At 45.8% G+C, this 13866-nt stretch overlaps 1 non-coding gene across 1 annotated transcript; it reads right to left on the bottom strand.

Annotated features, from left to right (window-relative positions):
- Positions 1-2302: 2302 nt before the first annotated feature.
- On the bottom strand, positions 2303-2408 carry LOC113456611. Its single transcript, XR_003377368.1, has one exon. It is a non-coding gene; the product is annotated as a U6 spliceosomal RNA (small nuclear RNA).
- Between the last annotated feature and the right edge of the window lie 11458 nt (positions 2409-13866).

Below are 13866 nucleotides of genomic sequence, written 5' to 3'. Positions count from 1 at the left end.
AGAGAGAGAGAGAGAGAGAGAGAGAGAGAGAGAGAGAGAGAGAGAGAGAGAGAGAAACTAACTATACCCATGTACCAGGTATTCCCAATCTTCACATCAAATATGGCAGCAAAGTTCTACCCTGGGCTAATTTTCCTCTGAAACCCTTCCTGGGTTATTCTTGCCATTTCACCTGCTCAGTGAGAACAACCTGTTCTCAATCCTGCTCATATCTAACCTGAAACTATTTTTAAAAAGAAAACATAGCAACAAAAATCCTCCTCCTCTTAGGAAAAGCTCCAAAGATGCAAGTTTTTACAGCTTGTCATGTAGCACTTTGCACAGTTTTAACTCAGGACCTTTCTTTGCAAGTCAAAGCATAAAATGCATCCTTCTCCTCCTGTGAAGCCTCTGGATCTTGTCAGGAGAGCACTCAGTATCATGCTGTTGACACAGAGGAAAAAATGCAATTATTTGTACCTCAGATCAGTGTGTGGACGCAGCACTAATTCCTACACCGCCATCTCGGTTCCTGGGTGAGAAGAGAACAAATTGCATTGACGGCAGAGGATCTTAGACGTAATTTAAGCCATGCCCCTTTGCTCATCATGAAGGGGGAAGGCTCAGGGTAGAAATGGCTTGTCCGTGGTCCCAGCGGGGTACAGTGTAGGTCTCCATGCTCTGGTCAGCTCCTGGCTCAGAATCCAGTGCACTATAATCTCACCTGTCTCTCTCCCGAGAGTCACTGACGTCCCTGTCCCTGTCCTCAAGCCACAGTCGCATCAAACCTGTCATCCGCAGGGCCCATATTTGCAAATTCACTTTCTTGACAAATCAGTACATCGGCTGCTCTCATGGCGATTCACGGGCGCAGAGTAGCAAAAGCTTTGGGTCTCCCCACTGCGTTTTCCAAGCCGAAGTTGAACAAGGCCATGTCCAGCTTCAGCCCTCCCACAGCAAGCAAGTATCCTTCTCAGGCTTACTCAATGTCATGGATTTTTGCGGGCCGTACTTTGGGGTGAGATTTCACTGTCTAATGGAAAAGTGCTGGGCTGCTCTCTGGGGGGCCCTAAGGGCCTTGGAGGGAAAATGCCTGTGCCAGCTGAGTTTTACACAGGTAGAGGTTACAGTAGTAAGAGGAGGGGTTACGGTACTGTTGTGTGACTCCTGCTGGGGAGATGTGAACCAACGCCTGTCCAGCCCAGAGGCAGGGCACTAGCCACAGATGATCCCGCCCCAGCCTGGCTTCGTGATCTAATGGGTCCATTGGGTTATTTACAAAAGTCTGGGTGAAGGACTGCCATGGGGGACTCAGAGCCAGCTTCATCACCAAAAAGTCCACCCCACCCTGGGTGAGAGCTCACAAAAGTTGAACCCCTGGAAGTCCCTGTCCAACCTGCAGGCAGCTCCACCCAGGAGTCTCCTCTCCCAGCTGTTATTCATGACTTCTATCAGCTTGAGAGGCGGGAATTTGTGAAGCTTGTAAGTTTCGTGAGCCTCCTGAGCCTCGTAAGGTCACTTCCTACATCTTATGAGCCTCCTCCTTCCCTCTCGAAGGGAATGTTTCAATATGCAGGAAATATTCACCCAAGAAATAAATAGTAAAGAAAATGTCTGACTTAGAAATGTACACATTTTTAAAGTCCTGTGTTAATGGACTGATGACCACAGGCTTTGGGAACCTCGCCGGTATTTCCCTAGGAGCAACAGTTTGGTGCTTGCTCTCTTAGTGTTCACAGAGACTTCACGGAACATAACGACATGAATAAGGAACATATCTCTATATCTACAAAACAAAAGCACTATAATAATACAGAAAGGGCTGGGGAGGTGGCTTAACTGTTACAAGCACTTGCTGTTCTTCCAGAGGACCAAGGTTCGGATCCCAGCACCCACATTGCATAGCTCACAACCTCCTGTAACTCCATCTCTAGGGAATCTAAATACTGTTTCCTGACTCCTGCAGGTACCTGCACATATGTGATACACACACACACACACACACACACACACATTTCATTAGGCTCCTACCTCTCACTTGCCAGCTTCCTCCCGTTTCCTTTGCCTACATACCCTCTCCTGACAGAGGTTTGCTCTGACAGCCCTGTCTTGCTGTCTCTTCCTCATGCCTCCACCACAGCCGAAAAGGACCTGGAAACTATTTTCTTCTTGTTCACTTCCTGCCTGGTTTCTCTATTGAGCATCAACCGCCAGGCGACACACCTGCCTTTTTCCCTAATGAATTCCCGACACACAGCACGGCACCTGACATTTGTAAAGGCCTCAGTAACTTGCTGTTAAATAATAAATAAATGAGAGCATCAATTAGTACAAACAGCACTCACTGAAACCGTTCACTCTTGCGCAGGGGCCACGGTAATCTTCCCTGTATTGTTCCAATTTTAGTGTATGTGCTGCCAAGTGAGCAGGGCAACAGGACACAGTACAGAGAAACCATGTCTCGGGGGGAGGAAAAAACACCTGTGTTCGCTCGTGACAGGAGCTCTGAAGTATTGATCAGATCCAGTGGAATGAGGCACTCAGCTTTATCAGTCCTGACACTTCACCATCTACACCTGGAGACTGTCATCTCTGGGACTGGTTCCAACATGACCATGTTGACGACGTGACATCTTATCTACAGGGTTTGTGAAATTCTGCAGCCAAAGCACTGGGCAGACTTCTCTAGTCCGGGGTGGGGGGAGCTCAGCACTGTCAACTGCTGTGAACAGATGACCTTGGCTCTCCAGCGCCCATTGGCTTAACCCTGATATTACTAAATCAAGAAATCCCACTTGCAAGACCTAAAAACAGGATTTCCCCAGAAAGCATTTCAAACACATGCCAGAAGCTTTACATTTCTACTTGAGGTCCCTTTTTTGTTTCATTCCTGTCCCCTCCCTGAAGGGCATCTGTCCACAGATCTGACACACAGCACAGCTAAGTCAGATAAATTGAGCTTACAGAGGGCTTCAATCAGTGCCCGCAATTACCAACACACCACACACACACAGAGCCCACATCCCCCACACACACAGAGCAACATATACATGAAGACGCACACAAACAGCAGGACACACAGGCAGACACACACAAACAGCACACATACAAACAGCAGCACATACAGAGGCAGACACACACAAACAGTACACACACATGCACACACACACAAACAGCAAACACACACATGTAGACACACACAAAGAGCAGCAAACATACACACACAAACATACACAAACAGCACATACACACGTAGACACACACAAACAGCACAGACACACAAACAGCACACATACACACATGTAGACACACACAAACAGTGCACACACACAGACACACACTAACAGCAGACACACACAAACAGCAGTATACACACCTCTATTGTTGAGCTTAGAGAAGCAGATTGTGAAAAACCAAAAGCAGATTTTTAATTTTTTAGAAGCTGCTAGGAAACAATTGGTTTCAGATGATGCATTTTGGGGCTCAGAGAACTTTTCAGGCTTCAGGCTTTTTTTTTTTTAACAGCTCTTTCATCTTTAAATCATGTTAACCACCACCCCGGGCTTGGAGCATTGATTTTCACTTGTAATTTAGCAAATAATAAACAAGGTGGTGAAATGAAGGCATGTGTCACCATGGCTCCAGGTCCATGGCTGGCACTGCACACCATCATACTTAATTTTCTAATTAAATTCTGCATGCAATTAGCATCAACCAATCAGAATGGCCACTTAAGATTCAATCTGCATGCCTGAAGGAACAAACTTTTCATGTTACCAGGAGACACATTCAGCCATCTTTTAAAAACCTCCCCTCATCACTGATTGCCACTGGAACATGACTTTTCCCACAGAGACCTAAAAAATACCTGACTGCCCAAGCTATACCCTCATCCCTTGAGGATACCTCAGGACATACCTAAGCACAGGGAAAGTAGAGACTCCCTGAAGCTTTAGTCCTTGGAGTCTGAGGTTGCGGGTGAGGATGGACTTACACTCTACAGACAGTCTCACAAATGTTGTTATTCATGTGTCCAGCTGGACCACAGAACATCCTGAGTACAGAGAAGTAGCTGGAGACTGCGCAGCCCCTGCCTTCTGAGCAAGCAGTGATGGCAACCATGCATAGACTCCCAGAGCACAGGACACCTTCCCCTTCACACTGTTACAGTCAGCGGGCACTAATGTAGAAAGTCCCTTTGTATGGGAGCCCACAGAAGTGAAATTCCTTCCACCTTGACTAAAGGTCAGGGAATTCAGACCTGTTCTTGCTTCATAGCCTTCAAGGTTATATGAAAGAAGGTTTGACCCAAGGCATAGCTACTAACAGGATGTTTTGACCTAGAGTGTGGTTACTTGATGTTTGGGGTATTAAGAAAGGTTGAATACTTTGTTTTTTGTATCTTGGTAGAGAAGCCTGTTGCCTTCCCCCTCCTCTTTGGATTGGGGTTTATAGAGCCCCAATATAGAGAAATAAATGCAGGGCAAATCTCAGTATTTCCTGGATGCCCTCCTGACTCTATCAATTGTCTCTTGTCTATCTCTTTCTTAGTCCTCACGCTTCCCTCCAAGCAGGGATGAATAAACAGGGTGGGACCCAGCTCGTGTTGTCATCCAGATGCCAGATACGGAATCTTTGCACAGAATTCTTTGATCTCATAAGCACATGCAAGTTAACTAGGCAAGAACCCCATGTCCCTATAGAACCTCATGGGCCCAAAAGTAGAAATTCTTTCCCCAATTCACAGTAAAAGATGGTGTATCCCCAGGAATAGAGTCATTCTATGAATGTGTCTGAGTTGTTTGTTTATTGGCCAGCTGCCTAGCACAGATGTCACATGAAAATAAGAAACTCAAAAAAATTTTGGCCATCCTGGGCCTGCACCCCCACCCAGCAAGCGTTGGCCAGATGAGCTCCTGTAACTAGACTGTGACCTTCTATTTTACCTCAGAGCCTACTCTTCCCCCATTGGCAAATACCAGCCAGTCTCATTGTTGTCTGCTCAACTGCAGACATACAGGTGCAAAACTTCTTTGGAGGTTTTAAATGTGTCGCATTTAAATGTGCATACTTCCACTTGTGACGCTTCAAAATAAGTCCTTTAAAATGACCCTCAGGAGCCTAGGCAGTTTGGATGCTCACCTTACTAGACCTGGATGGAGGTGGGCGGTCCTTGGACTTCCCACAGGTCAGGGAACCCAAATTGCTCTTCGAGCTGATGAGGGAGGGGGACTTGATCGGGGGAGGGGGAGGGAAATGGGAGGCGGTGGCGGGGAGGAGGCAGAAATCCTTAATAAATAAATTTTAAATAAATAAATAAAATAAAGTGACTCTCAGCATGCTGAAGAGAGGACTCAGTGCCCTCTTCTCCAGGGGACATTAGTTCAACTCCCATCACCCACATGGCCACTCACAACCATCTATAACTCTAGTTCTATAGGATGCCCTTCTGACCACTGAGGGCACTAGGCAAGCATGTGGTACACAGACATACATGCAGACAAAACATTCATATGCTTCTCTTCTACTGAAACTCAGATCAAACACTTCTTGATCAACATCAGGACTTTGCAAACCTCAGCAGAGCATTGCCTGTCGGCGTCCTGACTCCACAGATCTCAACTGCCATTGCAGGTCAGTGCTACTGACGTCATGTATCTCTAGTTCTCCTTGGCTAAGTCTGGGCTTCTCTCCCAGAGACAGAGACAGGGGACCGGATCCGGATCATCCTGGCTCGTAGAACAGAATGACTTTGTAAAGTCTGTTACCTCGGGAGATGGATAAGGAAAAGAGGGAGGAAAGCTCTGGGCCACTGCGCTACAGAAACAGCAAACTGGATATACATTCAGTAGCAGATGAGAACAGAGGAGGGACCAGCATTGGGAGAAAGGAAGACACACAGTAGGATCTAGGGCCGCATACCATTTACATAAATACAAATACATATCAAACAATATTAAACATTCCCAAGGATACAGACAAATTAAAGGAAATAGAGAAATCCCCTAGACATTTCCTGACTGGTGAGGGAAAGGAGAAAAACATGTTGAAGCACAGCCCTATGACAGGGAACACTGCTGAGGGTGACTCAAAGCTGCACCTGGGACCCAGCGAGGGCGAGAATGAAAAACAAACAAACAAACAAAGAAACAGTAAAACCAAACTCTCACCTCAGGAAGCTTCACCCACTGCTGCCCCGCCCACTGCTGCTCTGCCTACTGTTGCCCCGCACACTGTTGCAACACTCCAGAAGGAAAGGAAGAGAGAAGTAACCAGTCGCTCCCTTTGCAATCTTCCTATTGGCAAAAGAAAATCACAAGAGAATAAAAGCCAAGACAGAGCAGGACACGGCCTCCTGAAAGTGCCCAAGTACATTAACTAAAGGTCACAAAACTGAGTCACTAATCTGCGGTGCTATGAGATGCCCAAAGTCGGGTGTAGGCAGTCATGGTGGCCCTTCTTTCCCTGTGTTCCGTGTGTACTCTACCTGGCTGTCTGGCCACCAGTTTTGGTCAAGTGTGTCACTGCTAATAGAGCTACTTGATCCTCCCACGCCAAGCTACTATTTTTTTTTCCACCTAAATACTGACTCTGTCCCTAAGTAATAATGTAGATGAAGTCATGGCTTTGGCGAGCTAGTTTTATTGTTTCCTTAATAAACATTAAAATAAATTAAAACTTTAAAAAAATTTACAGAGCCACTTCAGCTAAATCAAATTGTCTAATTTATTTGTTGCAATTAATGCTTAGCATTAAATAAACTAAGAGTGGATCAGGGCTCAACCATCACGACTCTCTGGCTCCGGTGGACAGGTGAGCAGGGCAAATCAGCCTGCTTCACGTAGCCCACCCAGTCACTGTGTCTGTAGTATGTGGCTGCCTGGGTAGTTCAAGGACGAGAAGAGGAGAATAAAATAGCACTCTGGGGGTGTCATGCTGAGGTCTGAAGCAGGGAGACCATCACCTCCACTCAAATTTCTTGATTATGTTTCAGTCACCCATCCATTACATATAGATATGGTGTCCACTGGTGTCTGAACATCAGGACCGGGAAGCTGGTTTTACATTCATAATTTAGCAAGAGTTCCTTGAGTGGCAGACAGAATCCTGAACCTTTAACCTCTAAACTCCAACAAACAGCAGAGAGAACACAGACTGTGGCTACCTGGGAAAGTTTAGTGCAAGAAGCAGGAACATTAACATCAACAAAGTCGGGAGGCGCACCAGACTGTCTCCTGGGAACATGTGTCTCTCTTAAGCCAAAGCAAATCTAAGAAACATCATCACAGATAAGACCCTGAAAACATACAAGGGGTGATACTAGTGAATTTTTTTTTTTTTTTTTTTTTTTTTTTTTTGCGGAGCAAGGAAAGAGGTTAAGGGAACTCCCAGAAGGCTAGAAAAAGTATTCCCCTTGGTCTACATGGAAGCACAGAGAAATAGATTCAGAATACAAAAAAAGAAAAATCATTGAAAACAACACACTGCACAATTAAAATTCAGAATGACAGGCAGGAAAGGGGATGGCCATCTCCTAAGTCTCTGAGTCTAGAGGAGATAAACTATCCCACCACAACTTTTCAAACAGTATCCTGGGGAGAGGCAAGCACAAGTAATGTACGAAATGGAAAACGAGGAGGGGACAAAGGAAACGGAGCTGCAAAGCAGACGTGGTGTCCAGAGCTGTCTGCAGCACCGGAGTCGATAGCGATTTACAGGGCAGTGACTGACTGATGGCGCCCAGCTGGCCGCAAACGCTTGTCACACACTCTTACTGTTTATAACAGGATCACATTTTGTCAGATCGATCCCCAGCACTGACATGAGGCAGGATGGGAAATGTGTGCTTATAGTGAGTGGTCAGAGAACGCACTCTCCATGGCCAAGAGAGGGTGTGTGAGCTTTTATTACTGACGTGACAAATCTCTACAAACGAAATGATTGAAAGCATCACCAGTCACGTCATCCCTGTGAATAGCCCCGGGTATCAGAAATCCAGGACAGTCCTCCAGCCCTGAAGTCAGACTGCTGGTAAAATGCCTTCCTGTCTGGAAGACACGGGACGTGAATCTGTTTCTTTCCTGTCTGGAAAGGCCACCTGTGTCCCCTGGGTCCACAGCCAAAAGGCTTCTTGGACCACCATCTCTCTCAGTTCTTCCTGCTTCTCCTTCACTGTGACTACACTCAGCCCATTTACACAAGTAAGAGAAGTGTCCTTGTTTGAGGTCAGCTGGTCAGTGACCTTCATTCCCCTTGCAGTATTTATCTAACAAAACCGCAGATCCCAGAAATTAGGACCTGGCACTGGGGGAGGGGGGAAGAGCAATATTCTGCCTCAGTCAGATGTTATAATCACTCCGTGAGTGGAATACAGAGTTTCCTAAACTGTTCACTATTGTGGTTAGTCTTAATTTTCAACCTGACTAGATTGGGAGACACCTAGGAGATTAGTAGAGCACACTTCTGTGTGTGTCTGTGAGGACATCCTGGAGAAGATTGCCATATGAGGCAGGAACTGAAGGAAGGTGTGGGCAGCACCATCCAAGGGGCTGGGAGCTTACCTGGAGAAAACATGAAAGACAAAGGCATCAGTGTGCCAGAAGCTCCGCCCACTCTTTCTGAACCAGTGGGCGCCTTGCTGCTGCCATTAAGGCTCCTTTAGCCTCTCAACAAAGACCCAACAACAACACTTCAGGAGCTTCCAAGCTTCCCACCTTGACTGGGACAGAAGCATTAGTCTTTCTTGCTCTGAAGCTACCAAATTCCTGAAGTAATCAGTTCTCAGGGCTCTGCCTTCCCAGAGTGAAAAGCTACTGTGAATTGCCCAGTCTGCTGGTATGTAGGTCAATACAGTGAATGACTAGCTAATTGATTATTGAGACCAGGTTTCATGTAGTCTAGACTGATCTCAAGTTTTAGATAGTAGATGATGACCTTAAACTTCTGATCCTCCTACCTAACCTCCTGAGGGCTGGGATTACAAGCATGCTACACCATCCTCAGTTTATTCAGTGCCAGAGATCCAACCAAGGGATTTCTACACGCTAGGCAAGTTGCATCCCGGTCCCCAAATGTAATTATATAATTATCTACATACTCTATTGGTTCTGTTCCTCTAGAGAAGCCTCACTAATATATTACTGATGTGTTCAGTTTGCTTTACTTGCACCAACGTGCATTTAAATATGTCCCCTCAGCCTGCTGCAGCAAGCCTGTGTAATGCCCCGTGGAATGTAAAGGCGAGTAAGTGATTGTTCAAGCTGCACAGATGGAAATAAACCAAAGCCAAGAGTCTCCTCGAGGCTCCCACTGCCTACAGTTCTGATCTCTCCCCAGGAGCATCATTTTCCATCCGACGCACAAGGAGTAAGCAGCAAGCCTGGACAAAATGAGTGGATTCCTATGGTAATAACCCGGTCAGACAAAGGTCTGTTGTCCAGCTAAGGTGAGGGCTATTGGTCAAGACTCCTATACACAGCTTCTGCAAGGGGCCTTGTGGAGTTGGCATTTTCTTTGGGCAGTCAACCAGCTTCCAAATAAAGTCACGGAGGCTTATTATTAATTATAAATTCTCTGCCAGAGATTAGGCTTGTCCCATTAGCTCTTTTAACTTAATTTAACCTGTTTCTATTCATCTACATTTTGCCTCGGGATTTTTACCTTTCATTCTGTACGTCCTACTTTCCTGCTTCCTCTGTGTTTGTCTGTCTGGCCCCTGATGTCTCCTTGGCATCTCCTTTACTTTCTTCTTCTTTTCAAGCCTAAATTCCTCCTCCTACTTACTGTTCCTGCCCAGAAGCCCAACCTATACCTTCTCCCTCACTATTGGCTCTTCCCCCTTTTTATTAGACCAATTGGATTCCTTAGGCAGGCAAGGTAAAATGACAACACACCTTTACATAATTAAAGAGACACAACCCATCTTTACATTGTTAAGCAAATAATCCACAACAGCCTTATTCTTGACCACTGAGTCATCAAGGGCAGAGTGGAACATCTCCTAAGATGGAAGGGTTTCTCTGATGAGAAACACACAGGGGAGCCAGAGAGAGCGCAGATTTACCAAGCTCACTGCTGAGTTCTTAGGGCTGCAATAGCAAGACAAATCAGAGAGAGGCTAAAGGAAACTGTTTCTGATCCTTAAAAAAAAATTGATGGTGAGGGAGAGAAGAGAAAAAAAAGAGAGAAATAAAAAGAAAACCCATGAGGCTACTCCAGGATTTGGAGCATGAGGTTCCTGAAGCTACAACTCCAGTTAAGAGGTCATGCTCCTGACTACATGGACAAATACGCATGAGGCTGACATGCTGCCTGCCAAGGAAGCCAATGTCAAGTGCCCACCAGATTGTCATACCTTCTCTGAGGACAAGCTAATGAGGTACTCCTACCCTTCAGGGGATGATGTCAAGAAAGATGACAAGAATTATCTCTCCTGGTCTCCAGGTCCTGCCACTTCTGCCTGTGGTGTCTTTTACTCAGCATCGAGATGCCTTGAGACGGCCTTTCAAGAGCTGGCATAGTGTGCACGCCTGCGGTCGCTCCAAGTGCTTTACACACTTGTCCTGTGGAGGGGCCAGGGCAAATGTTTCCAGATACATGCTCTGTACCTTTCCAAGAAAAGCAAAGGGCCCTCTAGGAAGGACAGAATCTACAGAACTGAGCGTGTGAACAAGCACAGACTCTGTGGTCCTTACACGGCACCTTCACAGCCCAATGGTGTCAACTCCACACTTTGCCACGTATGTGATTTTGGCTGCCACTGTTATATTCTTTGGGAATGGGAAGAATAAGATGATAAATGAATGGATAGATAGGATTGTTTGGGTGAAACTATAGAAGCAGATCAGGGAAATGGTAAAATCATGGAAAGAACAGCTAATTTATAGCTTTGGTTTGAATATTTTACCATTTCAAAAATTTCCATTGGCCTCATGTCTTAGTCACTATTCAGTTCCTGTAAAGACACCATGACCAAGGCTACTCATAAAATAAAGTGTTTAATTGGGAGCTTGCAAACAGTTTCAGAGGGTTAGTCCATCATCATCACGGTGAGAAGCATGCAGCAGACAAGCAGACAAGATGCTGGGGAAGTAACTGAGGGCTACATTTTGATTTGCAGACTGATGGGGAGGCAGAGAGAGGGACACGGGGCCTGGTGTGGGCTCTTTGAAACCTCCAAGTCCACCCTCAATGACACACTTCCTCCAACAAGGCCACACCCCTCATCCTTATAATCCTTCCAGACAGTTTCCCTCAGGTAACTAAGAGTTCAAAATACATGGACCTAGGGGAGCTATTCTTCTTCAGATCGCAAGCGTCAATCCTCACCTGTCTTCCCCCCCCCAAACTCAGAGCTCCCCTCAGAGGATGAAGCCCATGCTTGAGCTACCACGTTGCCACGTTGAAGATGGAGAAGGATGAGAAAGGAAGCTGGACACCGGAGAGCTGGCACAGGCTTTGTGTCCAGAGACGCTCATTCTTGAAGCTAAAGAAAGAATTATGTAGTTACATATGAGGTTGGTTTGTACACCCAAGCCAAAGGCTAGAGTCCTGTGGGAGGTGCCGAGTGGGACATTGGAGACAGAGGAACAGGGCTCATGCTCTTGGTGTAGACTCTTTCCCCTCTGGTTTTGTTTTATCTGTTTGTTTGTTTCTGAACTTTGAGCTCTGAAACCCCTAATGATGTGGTTCTGTCATTAGTGGAACAAACTTTGGTTCAAGGGTTAAGTGACTTCAGGCTTCAGTGAAAGACTAACTTTTATGTTGGGGTAGTGGTTCACTTGAAAACACAAAACAAGGGAAAAACCGAAGGATTTACATTGCTGCAAGTGACCCTAGAGGGTCCTGTGGCGGGTGGGGGACCATGTGGGAAACAGAATATGCCCTGCAGAGAGAGCTTGGGGAGTATGAAGTTTTATTTAGGAAGATGGCATTGGGAAGGTTTGGGAGGTTAGAGAGCCAGAAGGGAGAGATACAAAGGGGAGGAGGGGGGAGGGAGGAAGGGAGGGAGGGAAGGAGAGAGGGAAGGAAGAAGGGACAAAAGGGGGAGAAGGCAGAGAGCAGCCTCTTCAGAAGAAAGGCAGGGAGAGAGAGAAAGGGAAGAGAGAGAACTGAGACCAAATTGGGAGTGGGCGGAGCTTGTCTCTTAAAGGTACAGGGTACTGACAGGGAAGGCCAGCATAATCATAACAAAAACATCTTAGCTGATCCCCAAAATGCCCAGGATGAATCTCTTCCTCTTCTTCTTCTTCTTCTTCTTCTTCTTCTTCTTCTTCTTCTTCTTCTTCTTCTTCTTCTTCCTCTTCCTCTTCCTCTTCCTCTTCCTCTTCCTCTTCCTCTTCCTCTTCTTCTTCTTCTTCTTCTTCTTCTTCTTCTTCTTCTTCTTCTTCTTCTTCTTCTTCTTCCTTCTTCCCCTTCCTCTTCTCTCTCTCTCTCTCTCTCTCTCTCTCTCTCTCTCTCTCTCTCTCTCTGTGTGTGTGTGTGTGTGTGTGTAGACCCACATACTCCACAGCACATGTGTGGAGGTCAGAGGAAAACCTCAAGCATTAGTCCTCACCCTCTCTGTCTGATCTGAGACAGGGTTTCTCATTTGCCACTGTGTATGGTAGGCTGGTCATTAGCTTACAGGGATTCTCCTGTCTCTGGTTCCCACTTAACCATGGTGTAGTGATCATAGACATGTGCTATGTGTCCCACTTTACATGGGTCCAAACTCATGTCTTCACCCTTGCACAACAAACACTTTACCTTCTGTGCCACCTCCACTGCCCTGGGATCTCTCAATTGTCAATATCATCCGGACCCCCACCTAGAGCTGTATCATAAACTTTTGGGGGGGGCATGTATTAGGTGTCTACAAAATACCATCTAAACGTAACCTTGTACCACACTGCTAGCTTTGTCTTAGGCTATATTGATTATTTTTCTTTAAAATAGCTAGACCCAATTACATGATATATTTGAAAGAAATATCTATTTGAACCTAACAGTGACTAAAGATCAATAAAAGAAAAAAAATTAAATCTAGACCAAGTACTGATCCTCCAGTAAAGATGTTTTCAAAGAACAAGCCGTAAAATCCTAAAGGGAAGATGCCAGTCTGACACAATCGATTTGCAAATGATTCTGTGTTACCTTGAATTCTACAAGAATAGAGCTTTACCCCAAGAGCAAGATCTTGTGTTTGTTCTCCCATGGGTCCTTTTAGAAGCCGTCCTTCCTTTTACACTAGAAATAAGAACATATGTTCAAAATAATCCCTGTGTGGATGCTTGATAGGAACAGCTAACCAGCATGCTTGCATGACACACGCTTCAAACACATGGACCAACTTGAAGGCAACTTGAAGGGAAAAATAGTTTCAGAGGGAATTCTGCAAAAGGAAAGGTTTTATTTTTTGGTTTTCGTTCTACACTGAACAGACAACTCATCTGCCGTGAAAATGAGCCAGCTCGGCAAGCGGCGGAGACCAGCACGCCACACCGAGAGCAGATTGCCCCACTACAATTAAATCAAAGAGGTAGGCCTTTCGTTGGCAAGGTCCCTGGTGAACGGGGAGCCTGGTCCTGTTCCTGAAAACGCTTCTGAGTGGTAAGAGGGATCTTGGCCCTCGGCAGGAGCCAGGAAACAGAGTGAGGGCATTTTGTAAGTAAAGCCCCTGGCCAGGCAGGAAACCTGATCCGGTTTTAAAAGACCCATTAGATAGTATCGATAGGAGGAGATGGGCAGGCGCCAAGGCAAGAATTCACCCAACAATCTGAAAAACAACATGAAAACACCAGAACCCAATGATCTTACAAAAGAAGGACTTGAACACCCTAACACAGAAGAGGTGGAAAAAATTGACTTTATGAAAGCAATAGAGTCCCTTAAACAACATGTAAAAAA

Source organism: Microtus ochrogaster, chromosome 8, assembly GCF_000317375.1.
Source record: "Microtus ochrogaster isolate Prairie Vole_2 chromosome 8, MicOch1.0, whole genome shotgun sequence".
Classification (NCBI taxonomy): Eukaryota; Metazoa; Chordata; class Mammalia; order Rodentia; family Cricetidae; genus Microtus; species Microtus ochrogaster.
This window is presented reverse-complemented; position numbering and strand designations above follow the sequence as displayed.